Source organism: Microtus pennsylvanicus, chromosome 4 (assembly GCF_037038515.1).
Source record: "Microtus pennsylvanicus isolate mMicPen1 chromosome 4, mMicPen1.hap1, whole genome shotgun sequence".
Taxonomy (NCBI): Eukaryota; Metazoa; Chordata; class Mammalia; order Rodentia; family Cricetidae; genus Microtus; species Microtus pennsylvanicus.
The window spans coordinates 123,525,932-123,550,130 of NC_134582.1; the positions used below are offsets into that span (position 1 = coordinate 123,525,932).

The following is a 24,199-nucleotide window of genomic DNA, read 5'->3' on the forward strand; positions in this document are numbered from 1 at the left end:
CTCGGTACCCACAGAACTGTACCACTAGAAGTGGTTAAATGTCCTATGCATGGACTCATGCAGTGTTTATACTTTGTGAGTGGCCTATCACATAGCATAATGTCTTTACGCTTTGTCTCCAGTGTTCGTGGGTTAAAATTGTCCTGTTTGTTTTGTTTTTGCTTTTGCTTATTGAGACATAGTTCTGGCTGTCCTGGAACTCACTGTATAGACCAGGCTGAACTTGGACTCATAGATCCTTCTATCTCCACCTTCTGGAGTGCTGGGATTAAAGTTAGGCACTACCATGCCTGGTGCATTATCCTGTTTTTAAGGCTGGGTAGTGTGACATTTGCATATTCCACATCTATTTCAGCACCTTAATAGAACTCGGTTGTTTTTACCTCTGCTTTCTGTGAGTAAGGCTGTTAGGACCATGTGAGCATGGAGTGTAAATCCTTGTCTATGTCCGTGCCTTCAGGTTTCTTGTGTGTACACCCAGAAATGGACATGCTGTGTTTGAATGAAATGTAGAATACAGAATCTTGCTTGGTTGAGTGCTGGGGTTTGCACATGCTTCTCCGCTGAGCAACCCATCCACATGTTAAGTTTTACTTTATTATATTTTATTTGTGTGTGTGTGTGTGTGTGTGTGTTAGAGAGAGAGAGAGAGAGAGAGAGAGAGAGAGAGAGAGAGAGAGAGAGACCACAGCATGTGTGTAAAGATCAGTATTGGTTCTTTCCTTCAATTTTGTGGGTCCTGGGCATCAAAGCCAGGTCATCAGGCTTAACAACTAGCTCCCTAACCTGCTGAGCCATATCTGCTACTCTAGTGTATATCTCATTTTTGAGAAACCATACTACTTTTCCAAAGCAGCTGGCATCATTCACCTTCCAGCCAGGAATGACCAAAGCTGCAGTTTCTTACAGTTCGATTTGTATATCTCGTGTTCCCCTAGCCTTTGAAGTATTAGGTGCTTGTTTCATGGACTAGGCTTAAGCTTGGAGTAAGGTATTTTACAATTCATGTGGTCATGCTGCCTATCTGAAAGCTGGACAAGCATTGGAGTTGTAGAGCTTCTTGTGGACTGATGGGTTGCTGCTAGGCCCCGGCTCTAGTGTGCAGTGTGTTCCCCTGAGAAGTACTGGGGCTGTAATGCGTTGTTCTGAAAACGAAGCCAATTCATATAGGCAGTCGTCATGGTAGACAAGGAAAGTATGTGGCGTAAGCTTTCCTTTCTTGGGAGGTGGTGTGATGTATTGAATATGGTTAGAATTGGGGTGCGGGCATGTGCATGCCTGAGGAAGCCAGAGGAAGATGTCAGATGTCCTGCTTTTCAGTGTCTGCCTTATTCCCTTACTGAGGCATGGCTTTACACTGCACTGGAGTTTGCTGGGTTTTGACTGGCCTGACCGGCCAGTGATCCTCTTTTTTCCCCTGCAGCCCATAGTACTAGGGTTACCCGTGTGCATGTTTTACCCAGCGTTTTACAGGGTGCTGGGTATCCAGGCTTAGGTACTTGTTCCTGCCCAGCAAGCACACCCACCCGCTGGACTGTCTGTCTCCCCTTCACTGTAACTTTTAAAGTTATCATCATTCTCTGGTCTGAGCCTGTTATGAGACAGACTGTGTTTACTAGCTCAGCACTTTCTCTTCAAGATCTTGGGGAAAAAAAGTCTTGTGGAGGATACTGACCAGAGTCAGGAGTTAGTGGTACAGGGCTGAGAGTGGTAGATCCATCGGTGGGTGTTCGTGATGGAGCGAGGCATCATCTGTTCTGCCAGACCTCTCAGAAGTCCCTGCTCTCTTTCCTCTGCGCCAGCGCTGTTCTCTCAGACTGTGAGTCTAGGCTATACCTCCACCACTGCCAATGAGCATGCTACTCATCTCTGCCTCTGATCATCTGTGTTTATGACCTTTATTTACTGTTGGGAAAATCTTACTTCGATGCAGTTCTTTTTAAAGCCTTTATTGTTTAGTGATAATTTTTTTTTTTTTACCTTAGAAAGCTACTTTTGTTGTATCTGCTTTAAACGGAAATTATTTACTTTTAAAATGTAACTAGTGCATTTAAGTACTAATATTAATGAAGGATTTCGGGGTGGGACAGTGACCAGATAATAATTGGATTGACTAGAATTCTATTGTCTCCTAAAGGCTGAGTCTGGTGGTCCTGGAATTTTTTTATTATTGGTGTCAATAAATGTGGTTACTTAAATATCCAAGATATCTTTGTGAAGATAGTACTAAGAATCCATGACATGTCCTTTCATCTTGTGAAAATGAACCCATGTATTTCTGTGAAGTTTTTATCTCCTAGTGTACTTAGCAGTACCCCAAATTTGTACTTGTGTTCTGAAAACATGGATGAAACTCAAATGCTGAGAAGAAACAAGGAATTAGAGGAAGAAACTTAAAAAATGATGCTAATATATTAGTAATCAGTACATCAATTTTTAAAAAAATTTCTCTCTATTTCTCTTTATTTATTTAGCCTTAAACTCAGAGATCCACCTGCCTCTGCCTCTGCAGTGCTGGGATTAAAGGTGTGTGCCACCACCACCTGGCTCATCATTGGTTTTTAAAATGATGTGATCATGAGTGTTATATTAGTGAATAAGATAGAGAGAGGCTAAGTTAACAACCAAGATTTTACATATATTGTCATGTGTATGGCATGTGGCTGATCTGGAATTGTCCACCAACCCGCTCCCTCCCTCCTTGTAGTTGCTTTGTTTGTTTGTTTTGGGGGTTGGTCTTTCCTGTTTTCTTTGATGTAGTTAGGGTTGTTATACTATAGCCCAAGTAAGCATGAGCTTCAGTATGTAGCCCAGGCTGGCCTTAAACTGGTAAATAACTTTCTCTGGCACTGGGATTGCAGGTATCTTTATTAGCTTCAAAACTTAAGCCCACGTTCATTGTACCTTTTAAACTTTCTAAGTTGAACATTTTTGCAGTTTTCTTATCTACTACCCATAAGACTGCCTACTTAATAGTTAAGTTGCTTTATAATTTAAGGAGGAAGGGTTCTTTTAAGAATTGGACTTATCCACAACCCTAGAGAACCTAGACAACAAAGAGGACCCTAAGAGAGACATACATGGATCTACATAGGAAGGAGAAAAAGACATCTCCTGAGCAAATTGGGAGCATTGGGGTCACAGGAGTGGGTAGAAGGAGAGGGAAAGAAAGGGAGGGGAGGGGAGAGAAATGTATAGCTCAATAAAAAATAAAAATTAAACAAGAATTAATTAAGAAATAAAAAGAATTTGGCAAAAAAAAAAAGAATTGGATTTATGCAGGGCATTGATGGTACACACCTTTAATACTATCACTCAGGAGGCGGAGGCTGGCGGATCTGTATGAGTTCTAAGACAGTCAGAGCTAAACAGAGAAATCCTGTCTCGAAAAAACAAAGGGGAGGGGGGAGAACTGGATTTATGAGACTAAGGTATAGCATAGTGGTTAGAACAAATGAATAAGAGGCAAGAAATTTGGACCCAGGAAAACATGGATTTGTTTTCCTTTACTTTTATTTGATGTCATAAAATTCTTTTTTTGTTTGCTTGTTTGTTTTTTGAGACAGGGTTTCTTTGGAATCTGTCCTAGAACTAGCTCTTGTAGACCAGGCTGGCGTTGAACTCACAGAGATCTGCTTGCCTTTGCCTCCCAAGTACTGGGATTAAAGGTGAGTTACCACCACCTGGCCATGTAATAAAATTCTTATAAAGTTATGGTTATCGTATTTAAATGCTGCCAAATAACTTTAGTTAAAATATCAGTTTTATAGTAAGTAGTGAAAATACATGAGTAAAAAAGAAATATTGGAGTTTCTTTTCTGGATTATTTGAAGCAAAATGATCTCACTTAAATTTTTTTCATTAGAAACCATAAATTTAACTGGATATGGTGGTGCATCATGCCTTTAGTCCCAACACTTGGGAGGCAGACCCAGGCAGATCTTTGAGTTCAAGGTCAGCCTGGTCTACAGTGAATTTCAGGACAGCCAGGGCTACCCAGAGAACCTGTTTCAAAAAACCAAGGGTTGGGGCAGAAAAAAGAAAGAAAAAAGAAGTCAAAACATTTAAAAGGGAACTGCTACATTTATTTATTTTAATTTTTATTTTATGTGTATGGGTGTTTACTGCCTGTGTGTATGTATGCATGAGTGCCCAGTCCCTATAGATGTCACCAGATTCCCTGGAGCTAGGGATATGAACAGTTATAAGCTGCTATGTGGATGCAAGTGGCCTTAACTTCTGAGCTCTGTTTTACTTTCTTATTTGAGATGGGGTCTCTCTTCATTGCCTAGGCTGGTCTTGAGCTCCAGGTCTAAGGAGTCCCCACTAACAGTGTACGAGAGTTGCCTTCTCACACATCATTGCCACACCTTTGCATTATCTGTCTGGTAATAGCCTTTCTTAACTAGTGTGAGATAATGTGAGTTCAGTTTGTATTTCCTTAAAGATTAATGATGTTGAGCACATTTAAATGTATATGTTAATATCCATGTATCTCTTAGAGATACCCGTTGCAGTCATACAGATATCTCTAGTTTAAGATCAGAACTATAGGGATTTTATCTAAACTAACAGTCCCAGTTCTCAGGGATAATGAAGATCATAGCATTAGAATATTCTATAATTGCTCATTTCTTATATCAGAGTACTGTCATTTATGATTACTAAAGCAGGTAAATACATTCTTTATTGTTTTGTTCGCACACACTGTCATATCCACATGTAGAGAAAGCTGTGCTGTGTATACACTGCCAGGTCATTGAGCTGCTTTCTTACGGTTTCCATCTTGTTGGCCATTTTTTGAGTGTCTGTTGTTTGAGTTGAGGTGTTGTTTTTGGTATTTAATCACCTTTTGCTTAAAAAATTCTAAGAGTGGCTACAGATATGCCTTTGAATTACTGTGGAGTTACATCCTCATGAACATATTATAACTTGAACATATCATAAATTAAAATGTATGTATAGTCTCAGAGCTCCTGAAGAAAATTCCCTGTTTATTCAGTGACCTGGGCGTGGGACTTCTTGACTTTGCCCAGCATCTGTTGAACATCTGAACCTCGAAGTACAATGCCTCCTTTGCCATCATCACTTCCAAAAATCCTAAGCTGAACCATTGTTTGTCAAGGATGCCTATAGCTTTGACCTTCTCGGAGGTTCAAGGTAGTTTCTCCATCTTCACAGTGCGCCCTCTTCTGTTGCTTTTGTGTAATGTCCCCCAATATTGTAACTTTTCCATTCCTGTTTCCTAGGTTTTTACCTGGCTCTTTCCTTTCCCTTCAAGTTAGCTTTTCTAGTGCTCTTAAAAGATTAAAGTCTACGTATTACGTGAAATTATAATTTGGAACCATTGATGGAAAGCAAAGTTTGTGCCCAAACTGTAAACATTGGGGTTTTTAACTTAGTGAACAATAAAGATGAAGGATATGGATGGATTTTGTTTTTTAAAGTGTGTGGGGTAAGATGGTTCAGTTGGTAAATGCTGGTATTGTTGAGTGGGGAGGCGTCCAGGGATGTGGTACCCCTAAAGACCTAATAGACCTCCTTGTAGCTATCCTAGGAAAGGAGAATGATCATAGGAAAGAGCACAGTTGGAGGATGTTTCATAAATAAGATTTGGTTATAGAGTTGTTCTATAGAATTCACTACACAGGAGAGCCAAGATTTCATAGTTGGGAGACTGTGGGTGATCAGATATGTAACTACCCAGACCTTAAAGAAATTGGCCAGATGTTGAATTCAAGTTTATAGTAAGAGGATATTCTGACACCTTTTATGCTTTTTGTAAAGATAGGAGTCAGATAGAGTTTAAGATTATGCAATATGCCAAGGACCTTGGGCCCAAGGCAGGCAAAGGTGTTTGTTATGAACAGCAGATATGATTGCTGTACTGCAGATGGGTGAAGATCTGGACGACTGACTGTCTTCCATGTGCCAGACATCCACTGGGACCCAGGTTCTCTCATTCATCTCTTGGTTTAGTGAAGTATTTAAAGATGGCCCTGCTCTCACTGGGACAATGACCTCACATTGTTTCTGTTGTTTTTCTGAGGTAGGGTCTCACCAGGTAACCAAGGCTAGCCTGAACTTGAAATCTTTCTACCTCCATTGCCTGAGTACTAGGACACTGGTGTATGCCACTGGGTCTGGCTCTTTCAGTTCGTAAGCAGAAATCGCTAAAAGTCTGAAATCAGTTTTGTTACAGAAGATTAGGTGTTAATCTTGAGGTTTGGGGGTTAAAGTTTCAATTTACCTAACTACATTTGCATCTGATGCTATAGTATCTGCTGTTGCCACGTGATATTTGCCGTCCTGATTGATAGCTTGGTATTTATTGCAACAGGACAGTGCAAAGTTATTGTTTTTTCTCTCTCAAATATGATAGACCTGGTAAATGGAAATAATTATGATAGAACTGGGAAAATTATTTGATCTGGTAAATTGGGGGATAATTACTTTCTTGGGATTTTAATTGAATGACATAGGTTATCATACTGTAGGTCTTGGGTGTGTTTTTCTGAAAATAAACTCCCATTTACATTATTTTTCCTGAAAATCTATAGTGGGTATGATGATTTACATAACACATAGCTTCAAGACCACAATGCAGCAAGTATATCTGTGATTAGTCTCCCCCTGAGTCTTTCTAACCCGGGAATAACAACACCGTGTAAATGAAGCACATAGTAGGGCTTAGTTTACTTCTGCTTGGGGGGTTCCTCTGCATTCTGCCCGAGGGAATTCTACTTCATCTCTTCCACAGAAGCTTCTTTGCACTTCCACTTCCACAGACCAGAGAGTGACTTGGTTTTGGGAAGGTAAGTTAGTCCTGTAAGAAAAATGGAGAACTGTGCAAATGTATTTTTACTTTCCATATTTGCTTTTCACTGGTTTGTAATAATAGGCTTATTTTTAGAAATTGTTTCTTTTATATTTTTTAGTTTTTTGAAACCCAAGAATATAGTTAAGATATTTTTATTTAGAAATATTTAAATATAATTTACATCTTATTTTACCATAGGAGGGAAATAGGTAATGCTTCTTGCTCTTTGCCTCTCCTCTTGTCCCTGCTGTACTCTGTCTTTGCCTCTCTCTTTCTGTCTCTCTTTGTTGTTCTTGCTTTATTTCACTCTATGACAAGTTTTGTTATGGTGCTAATTAAATTTTGGCAGTTGGTGCATTGTATATTGCAATACCCTATGTGTAAGGTACACACTTTCCCCTCATTTCATCAGACTTAGTTTCAACTAACAACTAACAACTTTTGTTTGTTTGTGTGTTTGATATTTTTGTTTTTGTTTTTTGAGACTGAGTTTCTCTATGTAGCCCTGGATGCCTGGAACTTGCTCTGTTGACCAGGCTGGCCTCGAGCTCATAGAGATTCACCAGCCTCTTCCTCCCCTTGTACTGGGATTAAAGGTGTGTGCCACCACTGCCAGGCTCAACTAACAATTTTTAATAAAATGTTATATGTACAAAACATAAAGTTGCCGGGCAATGGTGGTGCACGCCTTTAATCCCAGCACTCGGGAGGCAGAGGCAGGCAGATCTCTGTGAGTTCGAGACCAGCCTGGTCTACAGAGCTAGTTTCAGGACAGGATCCCAAACCACAGAGAAACCCTGTCTCGAAAAACCAAAAAAAAAAAAAAAAACCCAAAAAAACATAAAGTTTAGGTATGTACTGATATTGCTAGTGATGTTCTTACTTGTTTTATTCTCATTGGAGCTGTAATGCACTGTAGTGTAAGGAAGAAGATATTTTCCCTTTTCTAGTGTGGTGGTGACTGCAGTTCAGTAGGTGGCACCCTTTCCTTTCTTGTTAATATCAATGAGTACCCTATCAAAGACCAGAATGTTTTAGAGATTGTGAGTACAAGCAACGTCAGCTGTTTATTCACGGCTTTTTAGACCTTCTTATTTCCATTTTCCCACTTAGCTCTTTGGAGTTTGCTGGGATGATGACATGTAAATCTGTTGTATTTGTGTCCACCTTGAGGAAACATCTGCATCTAGAACAGATTCCTCGTCTTTTCAGAAGTCAAGTTGCCTTTCCAAAGCTTAAAATTACTATCCATTGTTTTCTTCTGTTCCTTATATGCCTTATTTTTAAACATTATCACCCAAGTTCCAGCAAAGGACACATTAGACTTATTTCTCCCATGCTAAAGCAGCAGACTTCCTTATTTATGCAGCTCCTCTTTCCTGCTTTATGACAGAGTATTTGAGTGACTGGAGCTGTGTCTCTTCCCTTCATAGATTCCACATATGTGTGGTGTTTATTGTGTCCATGTATTCCTTTATTTTTTGTGCATTTTGAACAATATACCCTGATTTACGTAGCTAGTCTCATATCTTTGGGCATTTTCCTTATTTTAAAATGTCTCGGCTTCACAGCATAGCTCCTCGTGTACATTCTTCTTTTATATTATTTCCTTATGACAAATTCTCAGGAGTTCTTGGGTCAAAGACACATCTTATACTCTGGTTTCAAAAAGAGTTGTGTCAGTTTACAGAGCCACAATGAATGTGGGATTGGGCCACATTCCAGTGCTCTCACTAAATGCATGTCAAAGTCTCTTTTTCCCCCTGGTAGCCTAGAGTAAACATTTTTGGAGACAGGGTCATTTGTTTTTCAAGCTTTAACTTAAAAGGTAGGAACTAATGAAAATTTTAGCACCCCTGACCCTGGCTAGAATTGTGGCCATTGATGTAATTTTAATGTCTTTGAGGTCCTATATACGTCTATAAGTTTACATACACATGTGTGTGCAGTGCCCATTTTAGTGTAGCTTAGCAGATATGATTTTCCATGTGATTAATTCACACCTATTCTGTACTAGCCACTGACTATTGTCTGGCTGCTGGGTAGTTGTGAGTCCTAGGTTTACGGTAAATGTATAAAATGGACTGAAGTGGACCAGTTAGTCATGATCAGCTGTAGATGGAAGATTGTATTTGAGATACGTAATCTTATGGAGTTACGCAAGTACGTTGGGTAATTTTGTCTGGAATGCTTACTTAGTAAATATTTGAGCATATATACCTAAGGAATTAGCCACGCAGATTTAAAGTGGAGGTTGAGAGGTCTCTAAGATACAGGTAAAGAATATAGTTCTGTGTTGCTGGATAGTCTCTCCAGCCACTATTGTAAATGGCCACACGACAGGCCATCCCTGTGTGAAACAGTCACAGCTCCATTAACACATGGTATTCATTCATTTCATCCTCAGCTGAGCCTTCTGATTTAGTAGATGATTTATTGAAGTTTTCTGCTTTTATGTTTTTTCTTTTCTTTTTTCTCATGAGACAGTGTCTCATCTATTCCAAGTGGCTCTATACACAGCCATTTTTAAAAAAATTTTTTTATTTGTAGGAACATACAAGTATAGTCTCTTTTATTCATCAAGAAAGATTTTATCATACAGGAAGACGCTTAGGACAAGAACCTAAATTTTCTTTCTTTGAAAAGGTATGTAACAGTATGAAAATACTTTATACAACAGTATTTACATAGTAATGGTTAATATATTTTATAGTAAAACATTATTTTGTTGATTTTTAAAAATATTGTGTGTGTGCACATGTGTGCACAGGTACAGTTTGAGATCTGAAGAGGGCATTGGATCTCCTGGAGCTGAAGTTACAGGCTATTATCAGTTGCCTTATTAGGATGCTGAGAACTGAACTGTGGTCCCCCACAAGAGCAGCAAGTGCTCTTAACCATTGGGCCATCCCTTTCCAGCCTTGTAGTAAAATCTCTAATAAAATTGTTTTCTTTGTCTTTTATACGTGCTTCTATAAATTATACACAAAATGAATTTTAAAATGTAAAGATTACATCAGATCCATTTGCTAAATGGCAAGGACTGTGTTTCCTAACATAGGGAGGGTTAAAGTGAGAAAGGAAAAACCAGACTTGTCAGATCTAATGGTATTGTTGCAATTTAGCACCTCTCTGCAGTGTCCAGCCCTAATTGTGGCTGACAGACACAACTGGGAATAGAAAAAAAAAAAAGGTAGCTCTGGAGCAGTCGTCAGTGGAGTGAAAACTCAGGAAGTCCCAGCACTGTGGTAAAGGAGAAAAGCTCATTTCTCATTTCCTTTCATGCACACTGTGTTCAGATTAACTTTAAAGGAGCATGAGAGGTAGGTCAGAAGATTTTGTCTACAATTGAGTACTACCTGTGTGTGGAGCCCGTCTCAGCAGGCATCCAGTCACCAGCTAACAAGCCTTGCCAGGCCCCTTGACAACTGCCAGATATCCTGTTGCAAATTAAATATGAAACAGGGATGGACTTAGTTTCGCATTTGAAGGATTTCTTCAAGTTCAAATGAAGTTGTTGGTGCATGCATTTTTATTAAAGCTGGCTTTGTTGAGAAGGAAGGGATGGCTTGACTGTCTCTGTGGTGTTATAGAAAATACTGTGGGAAAATGAATGCCGTTCAGTTCTGTACCTTTCCATGTCTATGTGGCGCATTCAACAGTTCTTGTTAATATCCAGCGTCGGCAAGCCCACAAAAATGCAGTCTGTTAGCGAACTTGTTTGTAGTTTTCAACAAATGTTTCATAGCAGAGTTCTTTTAAAGCTTTTCTTTTTCAATTTTCTCTTTCTGTGTCTTAGTAGTAACAAGAATAAAACATGGTGGGTTAGATTTAGACCTCGAGGGGCAAGAGGCTGGATTCTGGGTTTGAAGAAATGTTATCTGTAAAAACAGCATCTGTTGAGGACCAGAGACAGCTGACCCGAGCTAATGGGTGCTCACTGACTCTGGACTGACAGCTGGGGAACCTGTATAGGACCGAACTAGGTCCTCTGAATGTGGGTGACAGTTGTGTGACTTGGGCAGTTTGTGGGGCCACTGGCAGTGAGAGCAGGATTTATCTCCAGTGACTGCACTGGCTTTTTGGAGCCCGGTCCCTATGGTGGGAACCTTGTCAGCCTCGATACAGGGTTGCAGGAGGGGCTTGGTCCTGCCTCAAGTTGATATGCCAGACTTTTTTTTTTTAATTTTTTAAATATTTTATTTATTTATTATGAATACAATGTTCTGTCTGTGTGTATGCCTGCAAGCCAGAAGAGGGCACCAGACCTCATTACAGATGGTTGTGAGCCACCATGTGGTTGTTGGGAATTGAACTCAGGACCTTTGGAAGAGCAGGCAATGCTCTTAACCTCTGAGCCATCTCTCCAGCCCCAAATATTTATGTTTGTTTGTTTGTTTATTTATTTATTTACTTATTATGTATACAATATTCTTTCTGCGTGAAGGCCAGAAGAGGGCACCAGACCTCATTACAGATGGTTGTTAGCCACCATGTGATTGCTGGGAATTGAACTCAGGACCTTTGGAAGAGCAGGCAATGCTCTTAACCGTTGAGCCATCTCTCCAGCCCCCAATATGCCAGACTTTGTTGACTTCCTATGGGAGGCCTTACTCTTTCTGAGGAGTGTTTGGGGGACTGGGTAGGGAGGTGGAGGAGGGAAGAGGGGAGGGGGAACAGTGATTGGTATGTAAAATGAAAAGAAAACTTTTAAATAAAAATAAAAAAGACAACAGCATCTGTGTGCCCCTGACTGAAGTACCATAAATGCATCCAAGGGTTTCTGCGCACTAACCCTTCATTTACTTATTTTATCTGTATTTACTTTTTCCCTATTTAAAAATTCAGTAAAACTCACCCTCCCCATACACAGTCCTGGGAATCTTTCCTGAACCTACTACAGCAGCTGAAATAGAACTTCATCACACCTGATGAGGGATTACACCTAAGGCTGCTTGCATGCAGGGCCATGCTTTACTACTGAGGGCTATCCCCAACCCTCGTGTGTGTGTGTGTGTGTGTGTGTGTGTGTGTGAGAGAGAGAGAGAGAGAGAGAGAGAGAGAGAGAGAGAGAGAGAGAGAGAGAGAGAGAGAGAGAGCGAGAGCGAGCGCGAGCACACAGCCTCAGGAGTCAATCTATGCTTTCTACCTGTTTGAGACAGGATCTCTTTCCGTTTGAGACAGGATTTCTTCCTGTTCGCTTCTGGGAATGAAAGATGTTTACTTCTGGGAATGAAAGAAATGCCTCCGGACATCCTCCTGTGTGTGTCTCATCTTGCTGTGGGAGCGCTCAAATGATGTCCCCACCATATTCAGCTGTTACATGGGTTCTGGGATTCTAACTCAGGGCCTCACGATTGTATGGCAAGCTCGTTTTACCCACTGAGCCATTAGCTCATTTATATTTTGTTTTGAGATAGTCTCTTACTAACTTACCGAGATTGGCTTTGACCTCACTCTACAGCTCATGCAGCTCTTAAATTTATAACCCTCCTGCATAGTCTCCTGAATAGCTAGGATTACTGACCTGTGCCACCAAGCTTGGCTCACACAAAATTATTTGTTCTTTGTAATAGCCATTTAAAAGTAAATGTTAACCACGTTTGTAATAATGTGTTAATTGTCAACTCCACAGTGTCTAGAGTCACCTGAGCAGTGGGCCTTTGGGCATGTACATGGGAGATTACTTTGCCTCTGTTGATGTGGGAAGGGCCTCTTCATAGTGGGTAGGACTGATTCTTGGGCTGGACTGACTGAAAGGGAGGGAGACAAACACTGGGTCATCTTGAGCAGATGCAGTGTGGCCAGTTCCCCAAGACGTCTGTCACTGCGGACTGTCCTTTGAGCTAAAAATAAACTCTTTCACACTGCAGTTTCTTTCGTATTTTCTGACAGTAACTGGGAAAAAACTACTACAGTTTTATTTTATAGGTGAGCAAAATGAGGTGTAGGGATGATACCTTTTAAGGTTACACCTTAGTAACTGGTGGGGGAATCTGAGGTTTGAATTGAAGCAGTTTAGCTCCGAAACCCTTTTTCTTATATCCTGGCTCATTTTTGTAGTTAGAATTTGTTCCTATGAGTGATATTCACGAGTAAAGCGTGTGGAATGGACCAGGGTCTACAAGACTGGTTAAGAGATCCAATGAAGGAACAGCTGCAGGTCTCACTTCAAGTGTGGAGCCCCGTCATCTCCTCATAGCACCCTTCTAGCCAGCGCAGGGTGAGTTGTTCAGTCAGCAGCAGCACTTAGTGTTTTTCTGTCCTCGGTGATGTGTGTGTATTAAAGGTAGAAATCTTCTGATTATCTTTCCGGAGTGAGGAAGTGCTGCTCTCCCTCCCTTCATTCTGGTACCGATGAAAAACTGCTCTTGTCAATTTATGGGAGGCAAAATCCACAGCACACATAAAACTAAGCCTGATGCTAACGCACATGATAACACAAACCAGCCTTGCAGTATATTTTGTAATATTTAGAGATAAAGGTTTAGCTGGGTGGTGATGGCTCAAGTCAAGATACCAGCACTGGGAGGCAGAGACAGACTGATCTCTGTGAGTTTGAGGCCAGCCTGGTCTACAGAATAAGGCTATGCTGTAAGACCCTGTCTTGGAGGGAAAAGTTTAACTTTGAGGTTTTAGTTCCCAGTTTTCCCAGACTTGTGTCAGTGAAGTGTCTCGAGGTACTTTGCACGTATTCATCCTATGGTAGGCTGTGGTTTGAATGGGTCTTCCCCCCCTCACATACACAAAATGTTTATGGGTTGAAAGCTTGGTTCCCAGTGTAGTGATGCGGGATCTTAAGAGATGGGGCTAGTGAGAGTTCTTTAATTCATTTGGGATACTGCCCTCAGAAGGAATAGAGTTAGCTCTCTTGGGAACTTAAGCTCTTTTGAGTGAGTTGTTAGGAATGAAGCTGGCTGCTGAATCCAATTATGGCCTCCTATTTCAAGTTGTAACTCTCTTCTGGGCTTGGTATTCTACACCTATATCCCACCACCCAGGAGGATGAGGCAGCAGAATCATGATTTTGATGCTAGCCTGAACTACAATGTGAGATGCAATCTCAGAACATAAAGATAAAATAGCTTCCTCTCACATGGCTCCTACTATTGTGACATCAGCTGCTGTTAGGATACTCAGCAGAGTCAGAACAAGTGCTCCCGAGGTTCTTCTCCACCCATGCATTATCTGGAACCTGAACCTCTAGAAACTGTGAACTGAGCAAGCCTCTTCTTTACAAAGCCGGTCTGCCTCAGGTATTCTTTTGTACGGCTGAAGAAGAGGTGTTTATTCTCTCTCTCTCTCTCTCTCTCTCTCTCTCTCTCTCTCTCTCAACTGGGGTCCTACAGCATGTTTTTTTTTTCTGATTTCATGTATCAAACACTGTTGCAAACTCAGAAAATACAAAAGTAGTTTGTACAAAAACATAAAAAATCCCCACTTTTGTGTTTACACTTTAATGGGTGGAACAAACAGGAAATAATAAGCATATAACAAATAAATTATATAGCATATTTACAATAAATGCAGTAGGAAAAAGGAAGAACATATAAAGGAAAAAGAAGAAAGGTATGGGGAACAAGAGTTCATTAAAATTACGTTGGGGGCTGGAGAGATGGCTCAGTAGTTAACAGCATGTGTTGCTCATGCAGAGGACTTGGGTTCAGTTCCCATTATCCACAAGGTGGTTCACAATCATCCATAACTCTAGTTTCAGCAGATCGGACACCCTTCTCTGACCTGCAAGGACAGCAGGCGCGTGTTGTTGTTTTTTATTTATTTATTTATTTCTTTTTCTTTTTCTTTTTTTTTTTTTCGAGACAGGGTTTCTCTGTGGCTTTGGAGCCTGTCCTGGAACTAGCTCTGTAGACCAGGCTGGTCTTGAACTCACAGAGATCCACCTGCCTCTGCCTCCCGAGTGCTGGGATTAAAGGCGTGCGCCACCATCGCCCGGCTTGTTTTTTATTTTTTTAAATCATTCTAATCTATGGATTTAAAGACATTTAATGGGAGCTGGTTATAATGGCACATTCCAGCACTAAAGAGACGGGGGCGGGGCAGCTCTCCTGATTTCAAGGCTAGCTAACCTGGTCTACTAAGTAAGTTCCAGTATACCTGGGCTACATAAAGATAGCCTATTTCAGAAAATAAAATGAAAAGAAAAAGGAAAAAGAAATTTGGTGGGTGTCAGGACAGCACAGTTGTTACTGATGTTTAGATTGTCCTGACTCTGGCATATGGGGCTTGTGGTCTGCAGAAGCTGGTTCCCACTCACATATAGAGGCTGTCTGTTCTATGAAGAATACCATCAAGATTTCAGAAAGTGTGTGGGTTGGTTGTGAAACACAGTGTTCATTAAAAATCATATAAACTTAAATAAGTTACACTAAAAGCAAGATACTCAAAACCAATCACATCTTAGTTCGTTTCTACTAAAGCTTGCCATACTGTTTGGTGAGAATGCTACATAACTGCTCTCAATTGCTCATCTTACCTCAGGTTGAAACTGGCCACAGTGGAAGGATTTGCATCACAGAAGTGAGCAAGTGCTCCACATCATAGCTTGATTATTGTTTTACTGGTTGTCGTGATGTGAGAGAGTGATGGTGAAAATATTGAAAATGCATATTGGGCTCCAGAATGAGTCTTTTCTGCAGTTCTTTGGTTGTAAGTTACGAGGAATTTCCTTTCGGCATTCTGCAGCAAAGACACTGTTCCCATCATTTACCTCGAGTGGAATACTGACATACACCATCCTTAATTTTGCCTCCAATTCAATCAGAGGTCAGCAGAGTGTGCCTGGTTCAGTGGATTGAACTTTATTGGAGCCCAGCTCTGTCCGTTTGTGTACATTTTGTCTGTGGCAGCCTTGATGCTGCCTCGGCAGTCAGGAGGAGGTGGGACAGATACTGAGTATCCCATAAGCCTATGATAGTTACCATCTGGACCTCTAAGTAAAAGCTTGCTTCTCTGGGCTAAACCAACATCTGTGCCAGAACTACATTCATTCATCAGTTGGAAACATAGTAGGCTACTGATACATAATCTTGGCAAATATCAGCCAAAATATTCTGTAACAATCAGTTGCATATATGGGGTAATTTATGACAAATAGTACTATATTTTTAAATTATGTTCTATGAATCCTTTATGTAACTAAAATGTTAATAGCATGTGTGCATAGTGCCATGTCCCAAAGCAGTTGCTAAACTTGAACTGTCATCTAGCAAGTGAATCCAGTAACTGATTCTATTGCTAAAATAAATGACTTTGCCCCCTGAATGGGGAATTGGAAACTGAGTAAGCAGAAGGAACCATCGGTTTTACAAGAAGCAAGTATGTAGCATGAATAATAGAAACCCAGAGACAGATATTGGGGTTCAATCTGAAAATCAGAAAAAGCAAAGCAGTCATTGGTTCTTACCTCTGTCTCAGACCGAAAATGGGTGATCTTGCCTCCATGAATCCTCAGATTGACACTGAGCTGAGACCTGTCTCCTCCCATTTTATATTCCTCTTTAGTGCTGGAATTAAAGGTGTGCATCACCACCACCCAGCCTCTATGACTAGAGGTTGCTGGGCTTAAAGGTGTGTGCTACCATTGTCTTTGCACTGATCTTTAGGCAAGCTTATTTATTAAAACACAAACAATATACCCTATATAAAACTCAGCAGGGATAGCTAGGAGCTCAAAGAAATTCCTGTCAATAGTGAATATTGCATATATTCATAGTTTGTATCTTTAAAGATTTTTAATTTTCTTTTATATGTTTGGATGTTTTGCCTACATATGTGTATGTATTGTAGGATATGCGTGCCTGGTGTCTACAGAGGCTAGAAAAGGGTGTCAGTTTCCCTGGAATTAGTAGTAGAGATGGTTATGAGCCATTGTGTGGACACTGGAAATCAGACCCAGACCATCTGCAAGAAGAGCAACTGCTCTTAACCAATGAGACATCTCTCCAAACCCCATAATTTGTATTTAAAATTTGCTGTTGATTTCTGGAGAACAGTGGCCCTAAGCTGCCACAGTAGATAATTAGAAGGAAATGTGTGGCTCAGACAGTTAGCTCTGTGTGTTCACTGTTGTGCTGGACATGGGAAGATATATAAGTTTGGTTAATTCAGTTAAGTTGTACTGAGCTCTCAGGTCTGTAACATACCATTATTGGTACTGACAGATTGGGTCATTTTGGCCTGAGTCTGTTTGATGTCTTGTATATTAGTTGAACTTCACTTATTTGTTCTGGCGTGAGTGAGTGGCTCTCTATCAGCTCTAGTCTGAGAATGCTAGAAGCATGTCTCCTCAGTGGAGCAGCTGTGGACACACAGCACACTTCAGTTAGTCTACATTTTTCGTGTTTCTTCTATAAGTTTCTTGCAGTTTTCAGAGTCAGCATAGGAGTTGACGTTTCTGTGGTTTGTGATTCCTCACACTCCACCCCATGGCCAATTTCAAGCCTCTACTGGAAGGCCATCATTGTAGAACTGGGACTTCCTCTGTCACTGAGTTCCCGATGCACCATTGGTGAGGGGACTGCAAGCCTGGCGGTGGCAGCTTTATTGATGCAACTGAGTCATAGACTGTCCCAGAACACCACTGGGGGTCGCACATTTTACAGTAGACAAACACCTGAGAAAAACCGTTACTCAGTTTGTGTTTTTTGTTTTGTTTTGTTTTCAAGACAGGGTTTCTCTGTAGCTTTGGAACCTGTCCTGGAACTAGCTCTTGCAGACCAGGCTGGCCTTCAGCCTTGAGCTCAGAGAGACCCATCTGCCTCTGCCCTCTGAGTGCTGCGATTAAGAGTGTACACTGCCACCTTTCCACCCCAGGCTGTTACTCAGTTTTTTCAAAAGGGATTTAAAGTGAAGCCAAAAATGCTCTCCACTGAACGACATGTGCCTGAGTCTTTTGTGAAGTGACAAGTCTATTCCAAAAGCCATGTGCTCATCTCCTAGTTTTTAATAATATCTTTAGTTGGCACATATTCATTGTATGTGGTACTGGGCTTCACAAAGATGTCTTCATAAAAATGTAATATACTTTGAACATACTTTATACAAATCTAGTGAACTCCCCTCCCTCCTCTAGACAGCGTATCTTTTTCTTTGTCATGTATGCTTGCATGGCTAGGTTTAGAGGAATATCTAGTCATAAAGTTCAGATCATAACACCGAAGAGCCATCTTGAACTTTTCTATTACTGGAGGAAAGGTAGATAGTGCTGTATATTTAAAATATTATGTTAGCAATGTTATCATCCCTTCCCAAAAGGACAATACACTCTCCAGTGTTCTGAAGTTCCTTTTGAAATTACTTTTTAATTGGAATTCAATCTTCTCTTTGTTGGAGTAACAATTAGTGCAGGTAAGCCCCCTGTTTCTAAGGTGATAGAATTGGAAGCATCTTGCTGTTGCCTAAAATGAATGTCTATGAAGGGAGAGGAAGGCAAAACTAGAATTTACACAAATTCAAATTCAGTGTCTTCACCACGCTGTCCGCTCATTTCTAAAGCCTTTTCTCCACTGCCTAGGCCTGTGCTTTCCCCATTAGCTGGCTGGAGCTGTTGTAGCACTGCTCCTAAGGTGCTGTGGCCAGGAGCTGGTTCTCTGAACCCGAGGAGGACTTGGCAGGATGCCTGTGGGATCGCAGTGGCTATTCCCAGAGTGGAAGGCTTGGTGCCGGCCAGTCTTTGGAACATTAGAGTGGACACTGGATAGCGTATTACTTGGTGGACGACTCTCCTCAGACCTGCTCTAGAGTTTTTAAAAGGCATTCTGAGTTTATGTTGCCTGAATTCATCATCCTATTTGAGAGTTATTTCATGAAAGGGCAATTGTACTTTGATTTGAGGGAAATCATGACTTTTTTCTTTCACACGGGTATAAATATGTAAGCAGAGCTCTTAACTTTCTCTTTGCTTGTTAATGTGACTATTTACCTCAGTATATTAGGTGATGTTTTGTTAAGGTCAAGAGAGAAAACGATAGGAGAACGTTGGAGAAGTTAGGAGCCTACTGTTCGTTCCCTGCCTTCCTAGGGAACTCCTTTCCAGCTGGATCACACCCATGGCTCTTTTTTCAACATTCCTTTTTTCCCTTCTGACCTTAGGGATTTCTCAGAACCTTATGTCACTTGAATGACTTGAGTAGGAAGGCGAGAGTGGGGAAGACTGGAATTTGAGATTATGTGGCAGATGTATTACAAATAGCATTGAATGTCTACGGAAGCATATTAACTTGAGCTTTGCTTTATTACAGATTGGAATATGAAATCACTTTACTTTCTTATATACCATAGTAAAAAAATTGCTCTTTTATGATAGTGGTTGGCCTGGGTGTCAAGGGCTTTTCCTAAAGAATTTGGAGAGTGTGGTAATAAAATCCTCATCTTTTTTTGTGTGTATTTTTTGTTTTTTTTCCCAAAATGCCACGTAAATTCAGTTTATTAATTAGTCAACATTTTTAAAGATTTATTTATTTATTATATATACTGTGTTCTGTATGCATGTGTGCCTACTCACCAGAAGAGGGCACCAGACCTCATTATGGATGGTTGTGAGCTACCATGTGGCCACTAGGAATTGAACGCAGGACCTCTGGTAGAGCAGCTAGAAGCCACTGCTTTTAACCTCTGAGCCATCTCTCCAGGCCCAAAATTCTCATCTTCTTTTGTCCATTTACTTACAAGCTGTCAAAGAAATGGGTGATAATGCCAGTGGTTTTATATTATCTGGACTTGGTTATTTTACTTTTTCTTTTTGTGTCTAACATTTGCTGTGCTGGAATATTCTAGATCACGTCTGTCAGGTGATCTACAGTTATCATCACAGGGGTTCCCTATTGTTGGACACACTTTGTTTTTAACCAACTCTGATCCTGACTGCTCAGTTACCTAACCTAAACTCTGTCTCAAAAAACTAAAACAAACAAACAAACAAACAAAAAACAAACCATCACCACCAACAAAAATCCAAAAACCTAACCTTAATTCCTCAGTTACTGATTCATGCTGGATGTGTCGTAAAGGAGAACTTATTTTAGGATATTTGTGAGTTTAATATATAACATATAGTTACTTAATTCTTTTATTGCTTATTGTTTTTAATTTTTTTTCCAATTTTATATGTGTAGGGGAGGAGAGAAAGTGTGAAGGTCAGAGACAAACTCTGGGAGTCTCTTCTCTCCTTCCACCATGTCGGTTCCAGTGATTGAACTTAGTTACCCAGAGCGGTGGCAAACACCTTTACCCACTGAGCCATCTTGTTGGTCGTGTTCTTTTAATATCTTTTTACTTCAACATCATTTTCATCATGAGATCCACTGGCACATTATAGACATTTGTGTGTTGTGTTTTGTTTATCAGAAAAGATGTTACTTTTATATATTTTATTAAAAATTGGGATATGGAATCTCTTTTATTGATTTTTATTGAGCTCTACATTTTTCTCTGCTCCCGTTCCTGCCTCTCTCCTCCCCACTTCAACCCTCCCCCAAGGTCCCCATGCTCCCAGTTTACTCAGGAGCATGTCTTTTTCTACTTCCCAAGTAGATTAGATCTATTTAAGTCTTTCTTAGTGTTGGGATATTGAATCTTATAAGACAATACCCTTAGCCATATTTACCTGAGTCCAGTTCTCTTCATACTAAATGAAGCAGAAAACTGAGTGCCCTCAGTAGCTTATTCCTTGGTTTCTAGTATAGTTAAAAACAAGCTGTTGTTGGTGGTATTATAAGGAAACAATTCTAGCTTTTCCCTTCTTTCTGTTTGCAATGTTATATGACCCCAAATGACCAAGGCCTTGTAACCCATCTGCTAAAAGAAATGCTGTGTTTCAGATTGGGGTGCAGGTTAGTTGGTAGAATACTTGGCTTGGCATGCACAAAGTTCTGTATTCAGTACCTGGCACAACACAGAAGCTGGTCATGGTGGCATGGCTGTAATCCCACCATTCAGGCAATGAGATAAGGTCTTGGACTCATAGCAAATTTTAGTTCATGACCAGACCAAAAGGAAATAAGTCAAAAAAACTGCTGGTATAAGCCAAAAAAAAAATTTAGTATCTAGTAGTTTGTTTTTAATAAGCCTTTGGTCTGCTGGGCGGTGGTGGTGCATGCCTTAAATCTCAGAGCTTGCGAAGCAGAGGTAGGTGGATCTCTGTGAGTTTTAGGCCAGCCTAGTCTACAGAGTGAGTTCCAGGACTGTCTCTATAGCTACTGAGACACTTTGTCTTGAAAAACAAAACAAAACTAAACTAAAATGAAAAGAAAAAAACAACAAAACTTTGGTTTTCAGTGTCTTCAGACAGTATTTAATTTCAGAGGCTTATATCTCGTTTCAAATAGGTGAGGCACTTGCTACAGGCACTGTGAATGGGCTTGTTGGTATCCAGTCTAGCCACAACCAACTTTTTCTGAGCAACATCCAGTGTCTCTGTACGTATTGCCTCAAGGACATCTATGCAGTTCTCAACAGTCCTCTGAGGTTTGTATCATCCTCATTTTAAGTGAAAAATGAAGCCAAAAACCCAAACAGGTACAGACTGGGGAGTTACCTGACTGTTTAAGTTCACACGGTTTTTGCACGGGAGATCCATGTACAAAGGGAGGCTTATGTAACAGCATGAGTTTTTGTTTTTAATCTTACAGTGAATGAGTGTAAGTACAACTGGGGTGCACAGCCATTCTGAAAATCAAGCTGTCTCTTCTTGTTTAATTTGAATGACCTGAGGGTTGGTTCAGACGACCCCAGAGCCTGTCTGCTTGCTTCTTCATCATCTTCAGGTTGCTTTTCACATGTTTTCCAATTGTGACCTCACCCACCCTCTGTATGTGCACAGGTGCCATTCAAACTGCTGTGGATTCTGGATTTCAGGAGAGCAGCAGTGAAGTCCAGAATTATCTAACATGGTCTTTTTCTTTTCCTCATTTCAAGTTGGTCTAGAAGGATCATGATGCTGTCTGTTCCAACACCCCTGGCCCCTAAAATCAGGGCTGAGCTGAACTTGCTCGCCCTTTACTGGTCTGATCTCATTTCTTTCATCCCTAACTGCTTCTCTTTGCTGGTTGTCATCGCCATCATCATCATTATTGTCTTTTTCCTCTTCTTCCTCCTCCTTTTCTTTTCCAGAGACATGGTTTCTCTGATATGCTTAATGCCTTAGTATTCCTAGCTTTTTTTTTAAAAAAAATTATTTATTTATGTGTGTGGATGTTTTGCCTGCATGGATGTATGCACTGCACAGGATGCCTGCTCTCCTCAGAGATGAGAAGAGTGGGGATGCTGCTTGTTTGTTTCCAGCTGCTCAACCCCGAAATAACCACACAAAACTCTGTTTAAATCACTGCTTGGCCCATTAGCTCTAGCTTCTTATTGGCTAACTCTTATATCTTAATTTAACCCATTTCTATTAATCTGTGTATCGCCACATGCCTGTGGCTTATTGTCTAAAGTTCCATCTGATGTCTGTCTCTGGCAGGGCTACATGGCTTCTCTAGACTCTGCCCTTCTTTCTCCCAGCCTTCACTTTAGTTTTCCCTGCCTAGCTCTACTCACCCTACCAGGCCAAGCCAGTTTCTTTATTAACCGATGCTATTCATAGTATACAGAGGGGAACCCCATACTACTTCCCTTTTCTGTTTAAATAAAAAGGAAGGCTTTAACTTTAGCATAGTAAAATTACATATAACAAAACAGGTATCAAGCAAGAATTATAGTTACAATGCAATATAAATATTTATCTTTATCATAACTAAGTAAAACTATATTATAACTGTCTATTCTTCAACTCCATCAAAGACTCCAGAAGACTATAATATTACCTAAGTAAAAAGGAAGGGCATTGTAAGCAAGTTCCAAAACTCTAGAATTGACAGAGACATCTCACTTCCTGGACAGTCACCCAAAGTTCTTCTGCAACATTGGAGCATCCATCTTCAGCCTACAGGACCATAGTATCCAGCAAACTTTTTCATGAAGCAGGAAATTTCAAAGACAGTTCTGTTGTATTGGCAGTTTGTCAGTCACTTTCTTCTGTGTCCTGCAGAATGTCTGGCAGACTCTTTCATGAAGCAGGAACCCTGAAGGACTGTCTCATCTTTAGGCAAGTTTAGCAGTCATTTCTCTGTGACTCCTGCATGTCCAGTTTATACAGCATAGCATCAAGCAGTCCAGGCCAGAGCAGTTTCTTACCCAAATGGCTAGCAAACTCCATAAGGAGCCTTTTTGGTGCCCATCATCCTCTTGAAGTTATTGGTGCTGCCAGGAACAGATGTGTCTCACTGTCATGAAAAGTCTTAACTTCTTAAAACATTTTAAATGCCATATTCTGAAGGTCTCCAACAGATTTGAAGAATACCTATCTACCTGAAACATATCTCTATATTTCTAGAAAACCTAACTTATATGACTACACACTTGACTATTATAGATGATTATCTATTAACCTATGTTTTTAATTATACATTATATTTTTAAATAAACTGCACAATCATAATACCTTAATCAAGAGCAGAAATATCCATCAATAGACCAAGATCCATACTGAGACATTATTTATATCTATATCATATCCTACTTAAAATGTAAACAAACATTTATAAGCAATATTTGGGAATTTGGGTGTAGTTCTCTCCAAACTGCTTTCTGCTTTTTGTTGGGTGAAGTAATTTTGGGGGGTGTTTAGGGTGACCTTTCGGGGGGATCTTGGTCCATCAAACCACATTAGTCTGGAATTAATCCACAGGTTCTCATCTTTTGTGGAAACACAAACAGAACCTCTTTTCCAAAGCAACATATTCTTAGACTCAAATATTGAAGACAAGATACCTTTAAAGTATATATGTTGGTTACTTAATTCCTTCACAGTCAAAAAATTCAAAGAAAACACAATAATATACATAATCCAGACTCTCTGTGTATATTCCATCTTTACATGGCTTATTTTTCTTACTCTATTAATTTTTTTATTTTTTAAAAAACTGTTTCTTTTTATAACTCTCTATGTTCTTTTTTTTCTCTCCCAAGCCTATGTACATTTATCTAACAATGTGACCCATTTAGAAATCTTTTCCATCTGAATTTGGCTTTATTCTGTATCTGTAATTTTTTTTCTGACCAGGACTGCTTCTTAAAATGCTAAGTGCTTTTTTTAAAAACCTAAGCAGTGGCATTACTAGGGCAAATACAGCCCTGCCTGAATTCTTTATTAACCAATGGTATTCACAGCATACAGAGGGGGATCCCACATCAGAAGAGGTTGTCACATCCCCTGGAACTGGAGTTAAAAATGGTTATGAACCACCATGATCAGTTCTGGGAACCAAACTCAGGTCTTTTGTAAGAGTACCAAGTGCTTTTAACCTTCGATCATCTTGCCAG

General features: G+C 40.2%; 1 protein-coding gene across 1 annotated transcript in view; it reads left to right on the top strand.

Moving 5' to 3' along the window:
• The window catches only part of Taf3 (TATA-box binding protein associated factor 3), a 143,290-nt gene that overhangs the window by 5,465 nt on the left and 113,626 nt on the right, over positions 1-24,199 (top strand). The window lies entirely within an intron of this gene.